At 43.5% G+C, this 18,285-nt stretch overlaps 1 protein-coding gene across 1 annotated transcript in view; it reads left to right on the top strand.

Moving 5' to 3' along the window:
* Positions 1-18,285, top strand: part of CDK6 (cyclin dependent kinase 6) — a 253,170-nt gene that overhangs the window by 129,838 nt on the left and 105,047 nt on the right. The window lies entirely within an intron of this gene.

Genomic DNA, 18,285 nt, shown 5'->3' with positions numbered 1-18,285 from the left:
GAGTCCAGCCAGGTAGGCATCCAGCCTCTTCTTAAAGACCCCCAGGGTAGGGGCCAGCACCACTTCCCTTGGAAGTTGGTTCCAGCTCCTAGCCGCCCTAACTGTGAAGTAGTTTTTGCGGATGTCCAATCTATACCTCCTCTCCATCAACTTGTGCCCATTACTCCTTGTTATGCCAGCGGGCGCTAGGGGAAACAGCGTCTCCCCCAAACCCTTCTGGTCCCCCCTAGTGAGTTTATAGACGGTCACCAGGTCCCCCCTCAGCCTTCTCTTGTGGAGGCTGAACAGGTTCAGGTCCCGCAGTCTCTCACTGTAGGGTCTGCCCTGTTGTCCCCGGATCATGCGGGTGGCCCTCCTCTGGACCCTCTCCATGTTGTCCACATCCCTCTTGAAATGGGGCGCACAGAACTGGACACAATACTCCAGCTGTGGCCTGACCAGCGTCGCGTAGAGGGGGAGGATCACCTCCTTGGCTCTACTCGAGATGCACCTGTGGATGCACGACAAGGTCCGGTTAGCCCTGCCAACCATGACCTCGCATTGTCGGCCCATGTTCATCTTGGAGTCAATAATGACTCCAAGATCTCTTTCTGCCTCCGTGCTCTCAAGTAGGGAGTTCCCCATTGTGTAAGTGTGCTGCTGGTTCCTACTGCCCAAGTGCAGCACCCTGCACTTGTCCGTATTGAAACGCATCCTGTTCCTGTTAGCCCACCCCTGTAACCTATCCAGATCCTTCTGCAATCTCTCTCTCCCTGCTAGTGTGCTCACCTCCCCCCAAATTTTGGTGGGGAGTTTACTTAGAGCAGGTAGAGGCTGTCAAGTCAACAGGACTAGGTGAGATGCACTGTAGGGTACTGAAGGAATTGGCTGAGGTAATTTCAGAGCCATTAGCTGTCCTCCTTGAAAACTTATGGAGGTCAGGTGAGGTCCCAGATGGCTGGAAAAGGGCAAACATAATGTGTATCTTCAAGAAGAAGGAGGAGGATCCAGAGGATGATAGACCAGTCATCCCAACTTCCATATCCAAAAGATCCTGGAGCAGGTGCTGAAGAAATCCATTTGAAGCACCCAGAGGAGAAGGGCGTAGGCAGCCCTCAGTGGTGAAAGAACAGGATAGGGACTATTTAGAAAAGCTGGATGTGTACACGTTCATGGGGTCAGATGTGATGCATCTGAGGCTGCTGTGGGAGTTGGTTGATGTGATTGCAGAAATGCTTGTCATTATCTTTGAAAACTCATGGAGATTGGGAGAAATCCTGGATGATTGGAAAAGAGCAAATATAGTGCCCATCTTTAAGAAAGGGAAGGAGGAGGATCTGGGGAACTACAGACTGGTCAGCCTCACCTTAGTCCCTGGAGAAATCATGGAGCAGGTCCTCAAGGAATCCATATCTAAGCACTTGGAGGAAAAGAAGGTGATCAGGAACAGTCAACATAGATTCACCAAGGGCAAGTCATGCCTGACCAACCTGATTACCTTCTGTGATGAGATGACTGACTGTGGATGTGGGGATAACAGTGGATGTGACATACTTGACTTTATCAAGGCTTTTGATATGGTCTCCCACAATATTCTCAGAAGCAAGCTAAGGAAGTACAGATTGATGAATGGACTGTAAGATGGATAGAAAAGTGGCTGGATCATTGTGCTCAGAGGGTAGTGATTAATGGCTCAATGTCTAGTTGGCAGCCAGTATCAAGTGGAGTGTCCTAGGGGCTGGTCCCGGGGCCAGTTTTGTTCAGTATCTTCACTTATGACCTGCAAGATAGGATGCAGTACACCCTCAGCAAGTTTGCAGATGACACCAAGCCAAGGGAAGTAATAGATATACTGGAGGGTAGGGCTAGGATCCAGAGAGACCTTGATAAATGAGAGGATTGGACCAAAAGAAATCGCATGAAGTTCAATAAAGACAAGTGCAAAGTCCTGCACTTAGGACGGAACAATCCCATGCACCATTACAGGCTGGGAACTGATTGGCTAAGCAGCAGCTCTGCAGAAAAGGACCGGGGGGTTACAGTGGACAATAAGCTGAATATGAATAAACAGTGTGCTCTTATTGTAAAGAAGACTAATGGCATACTGGGCTGCATTAGTAGGAGCATTGCCAGATTGAGAGAAGTGATTATTCCTTTCTATTTGGCATCGATGAGGCTACATCTGGTATGCTTGTACACATGACAGGGGTTTAATTCTCCCTAGGTTGAAATGGTGGGTTTTTATAAACACCATTTCCACAGTTTCAATTTAGGGAGAACTAAACTGAACTAAACCCTCATTGTGTGTACAGGCAGTCTTTGACTTAAGATGTTTTGAGTTACAATGAACAGCATTTACAATGTTTATAAATTGACACCCTGTTTTGACTTTCTGATGTCAGTTTTGACTTTACAATGCTTGATCTGATGCCATACCATGCCAGTGAACAAGTTTGCTGCTTCCCCCATCTCCCTGGAGAATATCTGTCCAAACTTCCTTGGACGCTTTCTTTAAGAAAGAAGACAAGACTCCAGAAAAATCTGCAGCCAAGACTCCTGAGAAGACTCCAGCCAAGAACCTTCAAAAAGTCCAACCAAGAGCCCTTCAAAAAGTCCAGCAAAGTCACCTCAAAGAAGTCCTTCCAAATCAATATGATTGCTATTTACAATATAAATACATTAATGTAGCTTTATTACTTACCTATAATAGATTAAGTACCAAATTCTGGGTTATTTTTGGTGAAAATAGGGTATCGGGCCTTGGTTCAGGAACCAATCCCCCATTTATAACATGGTTCCTATGGGAAAATCGGTTCTGAGTTACGACATTTTGAGACGCGGTTTTCAGGAACCAATTGTCATGAGTTTGGGAACTGCCTCTACAAGGGTTAGGGAGCCCGATCCTTAGAGCCTACCTGCCTCTTCTGCAGCAGGGGGGTGAGCTGCGGGGGACCCCAGTGCTTCCCTCCATGGTGGCGGTGCCCCCAATGCGGCACCTGCCTGCTGGCACCTGGCCCGGGCAGTCCCAGGGAGTACCGCCACTAGAGGGGAGCACTGGGCCCTGCGCAGCTCAGGGACTGTGCAACCTGGCAATAGCTTGTGCAGGCAGACTTGACTGAAAAAAAAAAACCAGGCTCCTCCCTGCTTTTTTTCTTTCTTCAGTCGAGCCTACCTGCATGAGCTACTGCTCGGTCGCACAGCCCCTAAGCTGCACAGGGCCGGGTGCTTCCCTCCATGGTGGCAGCACCCCCTGGGACAGTCTATGCTGGGTGCCAGTGGTCGGGTGCTGCCTAGGTGGCGCCGCCACCACGGAGCAAAGCAGCAGGCCCTGCACAGCTCAGAGACCGCTCAGCCTGCTGGCACCTCCCCCTCCTCCCTGCAACCCATGCCACAGGACAGGAGGACAGGCAGGTAAGCTCCAGCACCCTGTCCACTGTCCTCGCCACTTTCCTGCATTCTGGGACTGCCTGGGAACGGCTGGTTTGCTCCTGGGGCAAAGTGGCAAAGCGGCAGGAGGGCAGCTAGGGGTGCTGGCGGCAGGAGGGCAGCTAGGGGTGCTGGCAGCAGGAGTGGTGCACAGGGTGCTGGAAGCCTGCCAAGACTAAGCTTCCCCAAGCACATCGGCTTCCAGCATTCTGTGCACCATTGCACTTTGCTAGGTAGCAAAATAAACACCTCAGATGGGTTTTACCTTGCTACGTAACAAAGTCATTTAAAGTAGAATATGCCACCAAGCGTATAAATAGCAACAGCATTAAAGCAGTGCAAAAGGTCAAATGAGCTGCTTTAAAAGCCAATTTTATTGCATTTACAAAGGCCCCTGGAGTACTGAGTCCAGTTGTGGAAGATGAATGGGCTGTGGAGAGAGTACAGCGGTGAAAATTGTTAGAGGGTGGGGAACATGACTTCTGTGGGGAGGCTGAGGGAACTGAGCTTATTTAATCTAGAGAAGAGAAGACTGAGGTGGGATTTAATAGCAGCCTTCAGCTACCTGAAGGGTGATAACAGGGAGGATGGAGCTAGACTGTTCTCAGTGGTGGAAGATGACAGAACAAGGCGCAGTGGTCTCAAGTTGCAGCAAGGGAAGTTTAGGTTAGATATTAGGAAAAACTTTCTCAATAGGACGCACTGGAACAGGTTACCCAGAGAGGATATGGACTCTTCATCCTTGAAGTTTTTAACACTTGGCTAGACAAAGCCTTGGCTAGGATGATAGACTTGGGTATGGTCCTACTTTAAGCAGGGTGTTGGACTAGATGACCTCCAGAGGTCCCTTCCAACCCTAATTTTCTATGATTCTCTGAACTTGAAAGGCAAAGCCAAGGCTCTGTCTAGCGAGGTGTTAAAAACTTGAAGGATGAAGAGTCCATAGCCTCTCTGGGTAACCTGTTCCAGTGTGTCCTATTGAGAAAGTTTTTCCTAATATCTAACCTAAACTTCCCTTGCTGCAACTTGAGACCACTGCTCCTTGTTCTATCATCTGCCACCACTGAGAACAGTCTAGCTCCATCCTCCCTGTTATCACCCTTCAGGTAGCCTGAAGAAATGCATTAATACTAGGGAAACTCCAGTAGTGAATCATCCCCAGTGGTGCCATGATGTACAACAAAACATTGATCATTTTGAGCACACTTGCATCACTATAGAGGTGGATGGGCAAGAGAGACAAAGGGAAAGGACTGCTTCTGCCTACTGGAACTATTTGCAGTCAAACATTTGGACCACAGATCAGCTTCCTCAGTCATCTACGGACTCACCAGTGACTTCCTATTTATTGGAAGACTGTCGTCATATTGAGGGACCGTTGACAAAGACTATGTATTGCCCTGAAATTTAATTATTACTCTGCTTCATTTTTCAATAAGGATTTAAGGTAAATGATGAAGGAGCCAAGGACAGGATGGCTAGTAGGCATGAGTGTTTTCAACTGGAGATTGCTAGATCCAAGGTGGAGGAAAAATTCAAAGATGTTAATACTGAAGTCAGGGGAGTGGACTATGTCCATTCCAGAATATGGAAGAAAACTAACAAATGAAAGTGCAAGTCTAGTAACAAAATTTTTTTAACAACTCTATTGTGTAAGAGCTGACTCTGTATGAACTGAAAATAGCAAACACTTTATTTAATAAAGAAAAACAATAGTAATATGGGTAACTAATGACCCATTAGTTTGGCCTCGGTAACGTGAAGGGCTTTCAAACAAATTTTGGAGGAAAGAATAATTAAAGACATAAAGATAAATGAAAAGTTGGTTAAACTGCAATGTGAGTTTACCAAAGATTATGCAGGAGTAATGTAATATCTTTGTTTGATAATTGATTTTTCTACACAGGGAAATGTAGTAGCTCTAATCTGTAGTAAAGCATCTAGTGCCTTGCTATATATCTAAGCTGCAGAAGTAGAGGATCCATAAAAGAATCTTATCTGCAGGCATAAGGTAGGAAAGGAACTTGCTAAGGGAAAAACAACAGCAGGGTATACTGAAAGAGGAGCTATTGACCTGGAAGAAAGTTACAAATGGAGCTCCTCAAGGACCTGGCTTGGAACTTGGGACTTACCTTATATGTTAGTGATCTTGATAGAAAAAGTAGGAGCACGCTACTGAAATTTGCATATGACACAAAATTTGGAGGCATCCTTAATATAAAGGAGGGTCAGAGTAGTCTTCAGAGAGAACTGGATGACTGATCTTTAGAGTACTAAAAATGAGACTTAATGTTCAAAGTGCAGGATTTTGCACTGAGAGAATAAAATCAAGAATTTCTGCTATAAACTGGGGTTCATCAAAACAAAACCTTGGTGTATTAGTCAATTACAAGATGTCTGCGAATCACTGATATAATACAGCCACGGAAAAGGCAAAAGTAAATGGGAGGCAAAGGGAGGTATTAGTACTAGTATTCAGATTAGTACTACTGTACAAGGCAAGGTTAAGATGTCATCTGGATTACTGTATACAATTTTAGTCATCCATGTTTTAACGAAGACCAGTCTAGACTGGAGCAGGTGCCCAAATGGGATGCTAGAACGATCAGGGGAATGGAGAGCCTGTCAGACAAAAGAATAGAGAGCTTGGCTTCTTTAGCATAGCAAACTGAATGCAGATAAGGGATATAATTGCTGTCTATGAATACATTGGCAAGGGGGTGACAAAAAAACACTAGACAGGCAGAAAAGCTTTTGAAGCTGAAGGACAATGTTGGCACAAAATAAGTTAGTATAAACTGGCTATGAATAAGTTGAGGCTGAAATTTCGAAGATTTCTAATCATCCAATCGGAGCAGTTAACTAGTTTAAAGATGGAATTTATTAGTTTATAAAAGAGGTTATGTGTTTTATATTTATCAAAGGGATTAGGGTTTATGAAAGGGATTTATATTTATAAAAGATATTGTGTTATATGTTTACCTGTAATGGCAATGGACTGGGTTTGATGACACACTGTTTCCATCCCAGTTGTTAGGTTGTTAGTGTGTTCAGGGATACAGAAGGTTATGTACCCCACTTGTAAATAAATATAATAGCATCAAAGAAATACCTGACTCCTCTATCAATTTCTCCCCTTAATAGAAACATCGACATTTCCCCTCAATACCTCAAAAGATGGCTAACTGATCAAGCTTAGAGGGGTTCTCTCTGGTGGCAGAGTGGAATCCATCTTTTAAGGAGAAAAAGTGTGAGCTAGTAGTCATGTGGAAACAAAAAGAAACACACAATGCAAGATGACAAATAAAATTTAAAACAAAAATTAAAAGAAAGGAAATTAATTAAAACAAGATACAGGAAGAGTGGGGAACTTCATAGAGAGAATGAAAGCAGCATCTGGAAAGCTAAGAGATGATCCAAAAGGAGAAATTTTTTTTTTGTTGGAGAGGAAGTGGAAAGTGTCTGGACAGATTGGAAGGGTTGCACTATTCTTAGTTTGAACCTGAGACAAAACTGGCAGATCAGATCAATGTGGTAACTGAGAACCAGATAGCTCTGGGTCAGAAGATTTTCCCTGAAATGGGGAAGGCTGGGAAGCCTTTGGTAAACTCGGAACTTGCCAACAGAGATGAGCTGCAGGAGGGACTCATGAATCCAAACGATAGCTATGTGAAGGATGTCAGAGTCACAGACCAGTGTTGGAGGAATAAGCCCCTGCAGGTAAAACTGAAGCACATGAGAGACTTTCATAAGACTGGTTATTTACAAAAGCTTTATGCCCCTCTGCAGCACTGTAGAGGACAGAGATTAGATTGTCCCAGACTAAGTGATAAAAAGTCCACTATCTTCAAGAGAAAAAGCCAAACATCACAGTTTAAATCAATGGTTCTCAACCTTTTTAGACTGAAGATATCGCTCATCAGACTCAAACCACCCCTCCATAAATTTTGTCAATTGAACAGCTCCCCATTTCAAAAACTAATTTATTTATTACAGGGTGGGGGCTGGAGAGCAGGTAGGCAGGGAAAGCCTGATCCTGCCTTTGCCTACTTTGCTTATCTTTGCACACATGACCTTTGAGCTTGTCTTTTATCTGCTTATCTCCTCACACTCCCTCACTACCCTTCAAAGGATCTTGTGGCATCCTGGTTGAGACTCACTGGCCTAAATGGATGGTTAAGAATAGGAATAGAAAAAGGGGGGACCTAGCAGCCAATTTAACTCAGCTCTAATGGTGCTGCAAAATTCATCCCCAAGAGAGACTGAACTAGCTAGATTGCTGCTGAAGTCAGTTATCAGCCTATGCTGTTTTGGGCATAGGTAGGCGCTAAAAAGTGGAGGAAAGACTACCGTTGAACCTGAAGACACTTGTGTGCCTATTTTAACTTAATACCAATGAAGATATGCAGGATACATTCGTAATGTCCCAATTTATAGATATTCAACTGGATATGGACTTGCATGTCAAGAAAAAAGAGCTACAGTTGCTCTGAAAGGCTGCATAACTTGCCATGGAGCCTGAATATTTCTTTGTAGACATGTACCAAAGATGATGTGAAAAAGATGGAAGCTAGCTGCCATAAATTCTGTGAATACAGTTATATGTCTAAAGTGCAGATGGAAAAGGGGATTGTAGTCTGATATGTGATATTTGTGAACATTTAGGAAAAGTGATAAATGCACTTTGTACAGTAAGGAAAAATAGCCGTAATGCAAAAATTCAGCTACATGCTAACAGTATAAACAAATTGGCTATAAAAATGTCTATTAGGACTGAGCTGCACAACTATTTAATGAAAGCTCTTCACCCATTTTAGTAAATAAGAGAATACTAAGGTGTATTGAGATCCTGGACTGTCTGGTTTCTCTTTAGGTCTACAGAGATAAGCAGCAAAAATGGGAATTTGGCAGTTGAATCTGTAGTTGGACCTAGGAAAATGCACAGAGATATTGGACCCAGATGATTAGATCAGGCATGGTAAAACGTCTAGCAAATATGGGACCCAAAACTAATTAATCCCAAATGGATACAATGACTGGGGAACATGTACCTGTTAAAAAAAATTGGGGAATGTTCATTTTGTAAATCAGACCTCTAGAATGAAATGAAAATCATAATACGAATATGGTGTATGAATTAATAGTCACTTCGGATTTTATTGTGACTAATAGTAATAAATAGCAGAAAAGGTGTCCTAAAAATTCTGTCCAACTATATACAGATATGGCCCATGCATTAAAAAAATTGTAGGCAATTAAGTTTCAGTGAGCAAAGTTTTCTGTTACTAAGGCAGCAGCCATCATAAAAATTACATCTTTTGATAGCTTTCCAGTAGAGGAAAGCTGGGGAGAGCTTGAGATCCAGGTCCAGGAGAACTTAAGCCACTAGAATTCTTTTAAGTTCTCTTGAATTTAAAGCAGTTTCCCGTTTACTCTTGCTGTTTCCAATAAACGGCAGATAGTAAAGAAGGGAGCTACCATTACAGGATACATACCTAGTAAATGATGTAGAAGAAAACTGTAAAGGAGAAAGGGATGAAGGTGAGCTCCTAGAGTTTGTATTGGATCTAAGGCAGTGCTGTAAATTTAAATGAGGAACAAGATGTTCTCTCCAACTAGCAGGGATATAAATTGTACTACATGTGGAAATTTCAAGTGGTAGCTGAGCAGGATTGATCTTTGTGGGCAGCTGTGGCATCCTCTGGTGTCCAAACTAATCCTAATCCACTCTGGCTCCTCAGGGCATCCCCCTCACTGCTTCAGCTGCTATGCCTTGATGTAATGGGAGGCTGTCTGCAGAGTGCTACAGTTAACCTAATAGTAATTCACCCATCCTAGCTCTACTCACTTCAGAAAAGGACCTGGGAACTGAATATAAGTGAACAGTATGCTCTTGTTACAAAAAAGGCAGCAGTATATTGAGCTGTATGAGCAAAAGTGTCATTTTTGAGTCAAGGGAAGTGATTCTTCCACTCTATTCTCTCACTTGGAGTATTGTGTCAAAAAGATGCAGACCAACTGGAAAGAAGCCAACAGAGAGCAACAAAAATTATTAAATATGTAGGATTTATGGTTTAGGAGAAGAAGTTGGAAGCATTGTGATTATTTAGTCCAGAGAACAGAACACCGAAGGGAAATTTAATATCAGTCTTCAAATATCTGAAGGGTTATCAAGAGGATGGTGACAGACAAGGCCAGATTGAGAAGGGATGCAGTAGTGTGGCTGCACCCTTCTTTCTGATTACACAGAAGGAGCAGCAGCTGGGGACTTTGTAAAAACCTACCCTCCCTTCCCCTCTGTGGTCAGAGGCGTGCCCCCCATGTCCTCTCCCCTCCCCTTCTCCCTTCTCTGCTTGTCCCAGCTGTTCTGGGGCTGGAGGGAGCTCCTGTCACTCTTCAGATGGGCTGTGCAGAGCTAAGCTCAAACCAGAACAGTAGCAGCAGCAGGTGGATGAGTTGCCCCTTCCCACTCCCTGTCTGGTCCACCCAGGTGTTTCTCAGCAGCCCAGGAGCAGGTGTGGGGATGGAGAAATCCACCCACTCACTGCTGCAACCACTTCCACTGTCCTGAGATGAGCCTGGCTTCTGTGCAGCCCAGCTAAAATAGCTCAGGAGCTCCCCTTGACCCCAGGACCATGGTAGTGGCAATATTGGAGGCTGGGAGGAGGAGAGGGCAGAGGATGGGAAGGAGGAGGGGAAGAGATATGGAGGGAAAGTGGGGGGGAATGCTTACTTTGCAATTGGGGAGGGGGGCAGGAGACTGGGAGCAGGGGCAGTGGCCTGCAACCCCCCCCCCCCCACTTCTGCAGTACCAGTTACTACTCCAGCACCTGCCTTTAGAAATCTTGGATCTGCTTCTGATGCTTAAACTGTATTCCCTGTGATCACAAGGAAAGAACAAAAAGTAACAGTTGTTAGGTTGAATATTAGGGAGAACTTTCCCACTCTGAGGATAGTTAAGCATTGGAACAGGCTAACTAGAGAGGTTTGGGAATCTCTATCCTTGGAGTTTTTTAAGAGCTGGTTAGACAAACAATTGTTTGGAAAGCTTTAGATAGGAACGATCACCTACGGTCATTTCCAGGCCTTTTCTACCTACAATTCTGTGACCTGTGGAAGGTATACTGTGGTGTTTTTCTATACATATATATTTATTAACTGAGCAAAAATGTGCTATTAAACTCAAGTTATAGCATACAAATTGTTGGAAGCCTTACAAGCCGATGAGACTCCTCAGTGTGTTATTCATACCACTGTATGTGAAGATGAGCTTTAAAGTAGTAGTCATAAGCAAGAGCCATTTGAAATTTCCTGAAGAGGTGTGATCTTAATTCCTCTTAAAGGCAATCTTTCTGGAGAGGATGGGAAGACTATAGCTGTATCCATTAGGTAGATGGACAAATACCACTATAATTTATAAGAATCCCCATGTTCCTTCAAAATGCATATAATTTTGTCAGATACTCATTTGGTTTGCCTGTTGTTAGAAATAATAAAAGGGATTCTAGGAGTACAACTTGAAGCAGTATGGGAGCTGATCTTGCCTGTGAAGACAGAGGTAAAAAAGGCATTGAGTACTTTAGCCTTTTCCTCATCATCTGTCACTAGGTTGCCTCCGACATTCAGTAAAGGACCCACACTTTCCCTGACCTTCCTCTTGTTGCTGACATACTTGTAGAAACCCTTCTTGTTACCTTCCACATCTCTTGCTAGCTGCAACTCCATTTGCACTTTGGCCTTCCTGGCTTCACCCCGCATGTCCAAGCAATATTCTTATACTCCTCCCAAGTTGTTTGTCCAAGTTTCCACTTCTTGCAAGATTCCTTTTTGTGTTTAAGCTCACTGAAGAGTTCTCTGCTAAGCCAAGTTGGTCTCTTGGCACATTTGCTATTCTTCCTGCACATTGGGATGGTTTGTTCCTGCACCCTCAGTAATGTTTCTTTAAAATACAGCCAGCTCTCCCGGACTTCTTTCCCTCTCAGACTGGCCTCCAAGGGCATCCTGCCCATCAGTTCCCAGAGTGAGTCAAAATCTGCATTTCTGAAGTCCAGGGTCCTTACTCTGCTGCTCTCCTTTCTTGTTTTGTCAGGATCCTGAACTTAGTCGTTTGTGATCACTGCTTAATCTTGTGGTCACGGCTGCCTAACTTGCCATTCATTTCTACATCCCCCACAAATTCTTCCCTGCTTGTGAGCAAGAAGAACACAGCCGTAATTGGTCTCTCCAACACTTGCACCAGGAAGTTGTCCCCAACACTCTCCAAAAACTTCCTGGATAGCCTGTGCACTACTGTCTTGCCCTCTCAGCAGATGTCAGGGTGATTGAAGTCCCCCATGAGAGCCAGGGCCTGTGATCTGGAAACTTCCGCTAGTTGTCTGAAGAAAGCTTCATCTACCTCATCCTTCTGGTCTGGTGGTCTATAACACACACCCGTCACAACATCACCCTTGTTGTTCTCCCCTCTAAACTTAATCCAGAGACTTTCAACAGGCTTCAAACTCTCTTGTGAGGAAGATATGAAACTTGGGTCTCTAGTTTCTGGGCAAGGTCTAACTGCTCGGCTGTTGGACTAAAACATGAGAGGCTCCTCCTCCTGATGTTTGCCAAATCAGAATTTTGAGACTTGTACTCAGGTGCATGCATAGCATGCCATGTCTCTGCCCAGGCAGAGAACAGCCTACTGCACCTGCGCACAAGTCATAGTTCATTCTGCACTATATGCACAAGTTATAGTCCATTCTGCACTTGGATTAGGATCACAAACTGTAAAACTAGGTATAGACAGTCAAAATATCCAAAGTTGAATCAGTTCAGTCTGTGTAGGTTAGTCTAAGCTGCATAGATTGAACTAATAAGCAAGAGAACAGACAATCACTTTTTTGATTCCAAATGCGTGCAGTGGTTCAGGCCAGAAGCAGTGGGGGTGTTAGAGCACACCTCCCTGCTGGGCTGGAACAGATAGTTTGGGCCAAAGCTAGCCCACCCACCCTGCAAGGATGGGGGTTTGCAGGGGAGATACAAACCATCCTGGGATGCCGGGGGACTGTGACTTAACTTGAATCTAGATGGGATCTGGAACAGAAGTTCAATAAACTAGTTTAACTTAAATCAGTTAAGTCTGATACTACATCCATCTGGGTTTATCGTAAACTGGTTTCAGCTATTCTGAAAATGGTGTATGTGCGTTGAACTAATGTTGCATTACAGATGTAACTGGTTTCTGATTACTTATACTGGTTTATATGTAATTTCTGTCCCTAGCCCGAGCACCAAAAATAGCAGTTTTGCAGCTGGGTAACTTGCATTTAGGCATGTAAAGTAAAATAGGATTCTGCCCCTTATGTTTACTTTATTATTACTTCACCGGTTAAAATCTGTACTTGATGTCTTTCTTTGCTATTTCATGCTGTTAGCTTTTTGAAAAAGATATTATTACTTTTAAATGTATGAGACTTTAAGTTGCAATGTAAACCAAGAGGCTTCAGCACACCTAAGATATGGATAGATTGAAGTGATCTGTGACATTAAAGACTTATCTGCACCTTATGTAATTTAAACACTAGAAGAATTAAATAAGGAGGGGCCTATCCACAGTATCAGTTCTTGTGGGAAAATATGCTTCAGTGACTTACTGGCACTGGTTTTGGAATGTGGCATTTAAAAGTACCTTTTTACAGTGGGAAAGAATTCGATCAAGAATAAACAGTCTGACCTTGTTAAATGGACCAAAGTCTCTGCATAACCTCATTCCTAGAAACTAGTTTTTACCAGCCCATGATAAAAAACTCAGTTCATTATAAACACAACTATATTTTCTAAGGAAAATGTCCTGTATATGGGGTAAAGCCAAAAAAAATCCTATAAAATTATAGACTTTTCTAGGTTGCTACAACTTGGCTATCAGCTATAAAAATTATTTGTACCACAATTTCTGAGGACAGTAAAAACAGTGTCATGTAGCACAGCCAGATGGACCCATGTCACATTAGGGATGAGTGAATTTCCAACATAATGTCATTTGTATTATCATCAATTATTGAACATTTAAATAAAAAGAGAATTTTAGTAAAAACTGAACTTTGCTTGTAAGCTTTATTTTAATCACAAAGCTCAATATCTTCTTCATAAAGGTGTTTGTTTAACAGGGCTCTTTTTAATATGTCCTTAATGTGTATTCATCCAGAAAGGGGCATAACAAATGGGATAAGAAACAGACGAGTAGGAAAATATTATGGAAAAATTTCAAACTTTTAGGGTCAATTTCTGATTTTGCTCAGGATGAAATAAAGCACTGTTTTTGAAAATCAAGGGTGAAATTCTGGTTACAATGAAGTTCATGGCAAAATTCCCATTAACTTAAGTGAATCCAGGTTTTAACTCCAGGTATTTTTTATGCTGCCTCAAAGATATGGACATCCTGTCTAGACAAATATTCAGCCTTGTTCTAGAAGAGAAGACATACTGATAGAAGTAATGGCCTTCAGAAAAAATACTAATGGAAGCTCCTGGCTTAGTAGGTCTTTTACCAGGGAATTTCCACAGATTCTTCATAAAATAGGATACTTCATAGCCCCATTCTTTCCAGTGTTAAGGCAACAGCATCAAGATAACACAGAAAACATTTCAACACCATTCTAATGTGTGAATTAATTAAATATCCTGCTGTATCTCAGAAATACAAAACAACATGCCTTATTTTTTAAGAATTCTCTACTAACATCTTTTAAAAATGCTATTTACTATGTGAGGTCCAGTAACTTAGAAATCAGAAGTAAATTAAAATTAAAATATCCAGTATTCTGATTAACCGTTAAGATAGGTAGGGTGGTAATATTTCCCTTGTTAAATTAAACTCAAGGGTTGCAACAAAAAAGAGAGACCCTCTTCTGACTAGGAAAAGAGCTTGAGGCAAAACCAGTATATTAAAAAAAATGCTTGTAATAGGTAAGCACAGGTTAAAAATTAAGGTAGAGTTTACTTTAGGTTTTGACAAGTTTAGATAAAGAATCTGTTTTAAGCCAGGAAAGGAGAAAGCCTCTGTAAACGTAAACGTTGTTTTCAGATTTTTATAGTCATTGTAAACATAGTCTGAACTTTGCCTGAGCTTCCTGAATTCTCCCTTCTGTCTCTTCTTTCTATTTACAGCATCAGCTACATATTTATGCTGCAGACATTTCTGGAGGCCCTAAAAGGGGTGGAGTTCTCACCACCATGGCTAAGTGCAAACAGTCAAAAGGCAGCTGGTTTAGCCCCACCCCCACAGGTACAGGGGGGTGGGAACAGTCCCTCCAGTCTGGGTACAGCCCAGTGCCCCGCATCAGCCCACATAAGGGGATAAACACATCTCAGTGGAGATGTTCCCCCGCCCCAGGAAGGGTCCCCCAAGCCCTGCCACTGATTCAGAGGGGGAATTCCCCCTTTCCCACCTCTCCTGGAAGCCAGGGTGTCTCTCAGTGTAGTCTGGCACCTGTTTGGCCACAGGCTGGAAGGACTGTTTCCCTCCCCCAGAACTGTGGGGGCACAGCTAAGCTGGCACCAGACCATGCTGTGGGGTGGGAGGGGGGAATTCCTTCTCTACACCAGTGGCAGGGATCAGGGTACCCAGTCAGGGTGGGGGATCCCACACTGAGGCAACTGGGCTGGCCCTGGGATGGAGGAATTGTTCCTCCAGCACCTGTGGGGGCAGGACCATGCAGTGCGGGGTGAGGCAGGGGGAATTATCCCTCTGCACCAGCGGTAGAGCTTTGGGAACTTTGTCCAGGGCAAGGGAACCCCCACTGAGGCACAGGGACCCAGGCCAGCACCAGGCTGGAGGGATTGCTCCCCCCTCCCAAATGCACATCAGTGGATTGCGTGGGCCTGACGGAGAAACTCTCACACACGGGGGTATCATGGATGGAGCTGGGGAGGGGAGCACTGTTCCTCCACTTTCCCCCCCTGCCCCACCAGACTGAGAGGTACAGGCAGGACCAAGGCTGCAGAACACAGGCTTTGCTGCCTCAGCTGCATGACAGCCAGGGGGTGGGCAGGACCAGCCCTCCTCAGCTGGAGCAGACAGCACGGGGCAAAGCTAGCCTGCCCACCCTGCAAGGGGGAAGTTCCAGGGGAGGTGCAAAACATCTTGGGTTGCTGGGGGATTGTGAGTGAACTTGAGTCAGGAAGGGATCTGGGACAGAAGTTCAATAGATCAGTTTAACCTCAATCAGTTAAGTTTGATACTACATTCATTTAGGTCTATCTTAAACCAGTTTTGGCCGTTTTGAAACATGCACTGAACTTCAGTTCTGTTACAGGTTTAAACAATTTCCAATCAGTTAAACCCATTTATGTGTCATATCTGTCCCTAGCCTGCATACCAAGAATACCTGCATAGTGAATCAGATTGGCCGCTGTGTTACTCTACCTTTTACCAATTGTGTTTGCTAGCTGAAAAGTGGGAATTATGCAGTGGTGATTCAGATCCAGCTTCAGTCCAAATTTCCCCTTTATTGTGGTGTTGGTCTCCATCAGAAGCTCATATAATGAATGATTTAAGTGAAAAATAAGTTGCACATTTAATTACTCAATAAGGTTATATATTTAATTACTCAAATGTAAGAGTTGAAATTTCAAGAGTGTTACCTCAGTTTGCATTTGAGTCATGTCTGGATTATACACCAAAAAGTTCATTTCCATCTTTTCAAAAATCTTAATTTTAGGAACATATTTTATTTACCATTTTTAATGATAAAGCCAATGATTACTGGGTAGAAATACATTTTCCACTGTTACTATATCTTACTCTGGGCCTTGTCAGGCCATATGCTGTAAGCCGAACAAATGTTAGTTAGTTTAGTGTTCTTCAGCTTAATGGAGCAGTCAGACATTAAGGCAAGAAACCTGTTCTGATTGCCCATCACCTGCACAGCTGTGACTTGCCACTAGAGGCTTAGTGAGCAGGGGCAGGACAAGGAGCTAGGGGAAAGACAGGCTCCCTGCTCCCACAGGGTAGAGTGAGTGCAGCAGCCCCATTCCTGGAAGCCAGAGTGTCTCTCACCACTGATCTGAGCAGGGAATGGAGCCATATCTCCACTGCCACTCAGACCGGCTCCACTCCCTGTCAGGAGTAGAGCCGGGTAGGTCCAAGTGGGGGAGGGAACCACTTGGACTCAGCTCCACTTTTGCTTAATACGTGTTCAGTCCCTTTCACCTCATTAGTAACTGCATTCCCCCAGGCTGAATGAATGGTGCTGGGTCCGGTCCGTGGGCCTGATTCAGCACGTGGGAATGGCACAGCCAGGGCCTGTTGCAGCCACCTGGGAACAGGCCATGACTAGGCACCACACAGCTGTATTGAGCTGGGGCCCAGTCCAGTCATATGGAGCTTGTTAATTATCACTGTTCCCCTGCTACCTAGTTTCTGGACTCATGGGGAGACCTGTGTGCACTGGATTATATGGCTCTGCAGGCCAAGGTTGAGCACCCCTGCTCTAAATAATTGGTATACCTTTTTACCAAGCGATCTTAATTCTTATTCCTTTCCCCCCAAGTCTTCAAAGGAGAGGAGTCACCTGAGAGTTCCCAGTTTGAAATATGCAGTTTTTCTTTGACATTTGTAAATACCCATTCTTATTCATATTTCTGTTCATTTTCAAGATGTTCATGCTATTAATCATGTAAATTGAATTAATGGTGCTTTATATGGGTGTCCAGGTTCATTTAATTGGCAAGTAAAGAATTCTGGAGTGGTGGGAGAAGCATAAGATTGGGTGCAAAGCTTGGACACAGCTTTGTGGCTTTATGTTTAACATTATTGTATCTGTTCACATTACTGCCTTTAGTTTTAAGAACTATGATTAGTATGTATATTGCATTGCTTCCCTCTCTGAATTCCTACTGCCACAATTCCCAGTTTCTGTTTCCTGTCAAAATAAGGGAAAGGGGCATGGGAGAAGGGTGGAAAAACCAACAGAGAGGTAAAGGGGCATGAGGTAGAACAGGCAGTTATTACTGAAGTTTGAAAAGAAAGGAACTGAAGCCCCTACTGAATGCAGTGACAGATTTTTTAATGTCTCATTTCTTCAGAGCCTTGCAAGTTGGAGAGCCCTTTTCAACCTTTTCTCCAGTGCTATTTTCTTTTGGGCAGAGGATGCTACTTTTTATATTCTTGCTGTTTCATTTGCCATATAGCTAAGATTCTTTCCCAGTGAATATGTGAAATATTATACCCTGAATTTTGCAATTAATGTCACCAATGACATACTTTTGTTCTACTCGCGGTGGAAGGTGTCATACAGGGAAGCATTCCAGTACACTTAAACACTATTTTAAAACTAGCTAAAAATATTTTCTGAAGCTTTAGGCCCTGTCACTGCCTAACCCATCCAGGGGTTGCAGTGCTTTCCATTCTCAAGATGGCCTGATGTATCAATAAATGGTAACTTTTGGCAAAACTAGCAGTTGTACTGTAAATTTCACATGGCTGTATATCCATGTAATAAAATAAAAATTGGAGCACTTCAGTAAGATTAATGGAATGGCTATAGGAACTGTTGTATCATACATATAAGACTTGGACTGTACCTTAGATTTCAATCCTTGAAATACCAAGCACTGCCTGCAAGTGCTGAATGTTGTCTTCTGCCACTGCAGCTGAGATCAGAATCACATGAGTGCTTAGTTGGAGTGACAATGGAGAGAGGCAGTTTTGCACTTGGGTTGGTCAGTTTGAGCTGTACCTCAAAAAGGAACTAGACACCAGCAACCATTGACCAGGATACCAGTGCAGCGTGTGAAAAATGACCTTCATAGGAAGGAAGCTGGTATCTTTTGAAGTATTCAGTATTCCTCAAAGCTAGCTACACATAATGCACAAAACTACTGTGTGTGTGTGTGTGTGTG

This window comes from Gavialis gangeticus, unplaced genomic scaffold (genome assembly GCF_001723915.1).
Source record: "Gavialis gangeticus isolate Ggan-Ray unplaced genomic scaffold, GavGan_comp1, whole genome shotgun sequence".
In the NCBI taxonomy this organism is placed as follows: domain Eukaryota; kingdom Metazoa; phylum Chordata; order Crocodylia; family Gavialidae; genus Gavialis; species Gavialis gangeticus.
The sequence above is the reverse complement of the archived record's forward strand: the minus strand, read 5'-3'. Positions and strand labels throughout refer to the sequence as shown.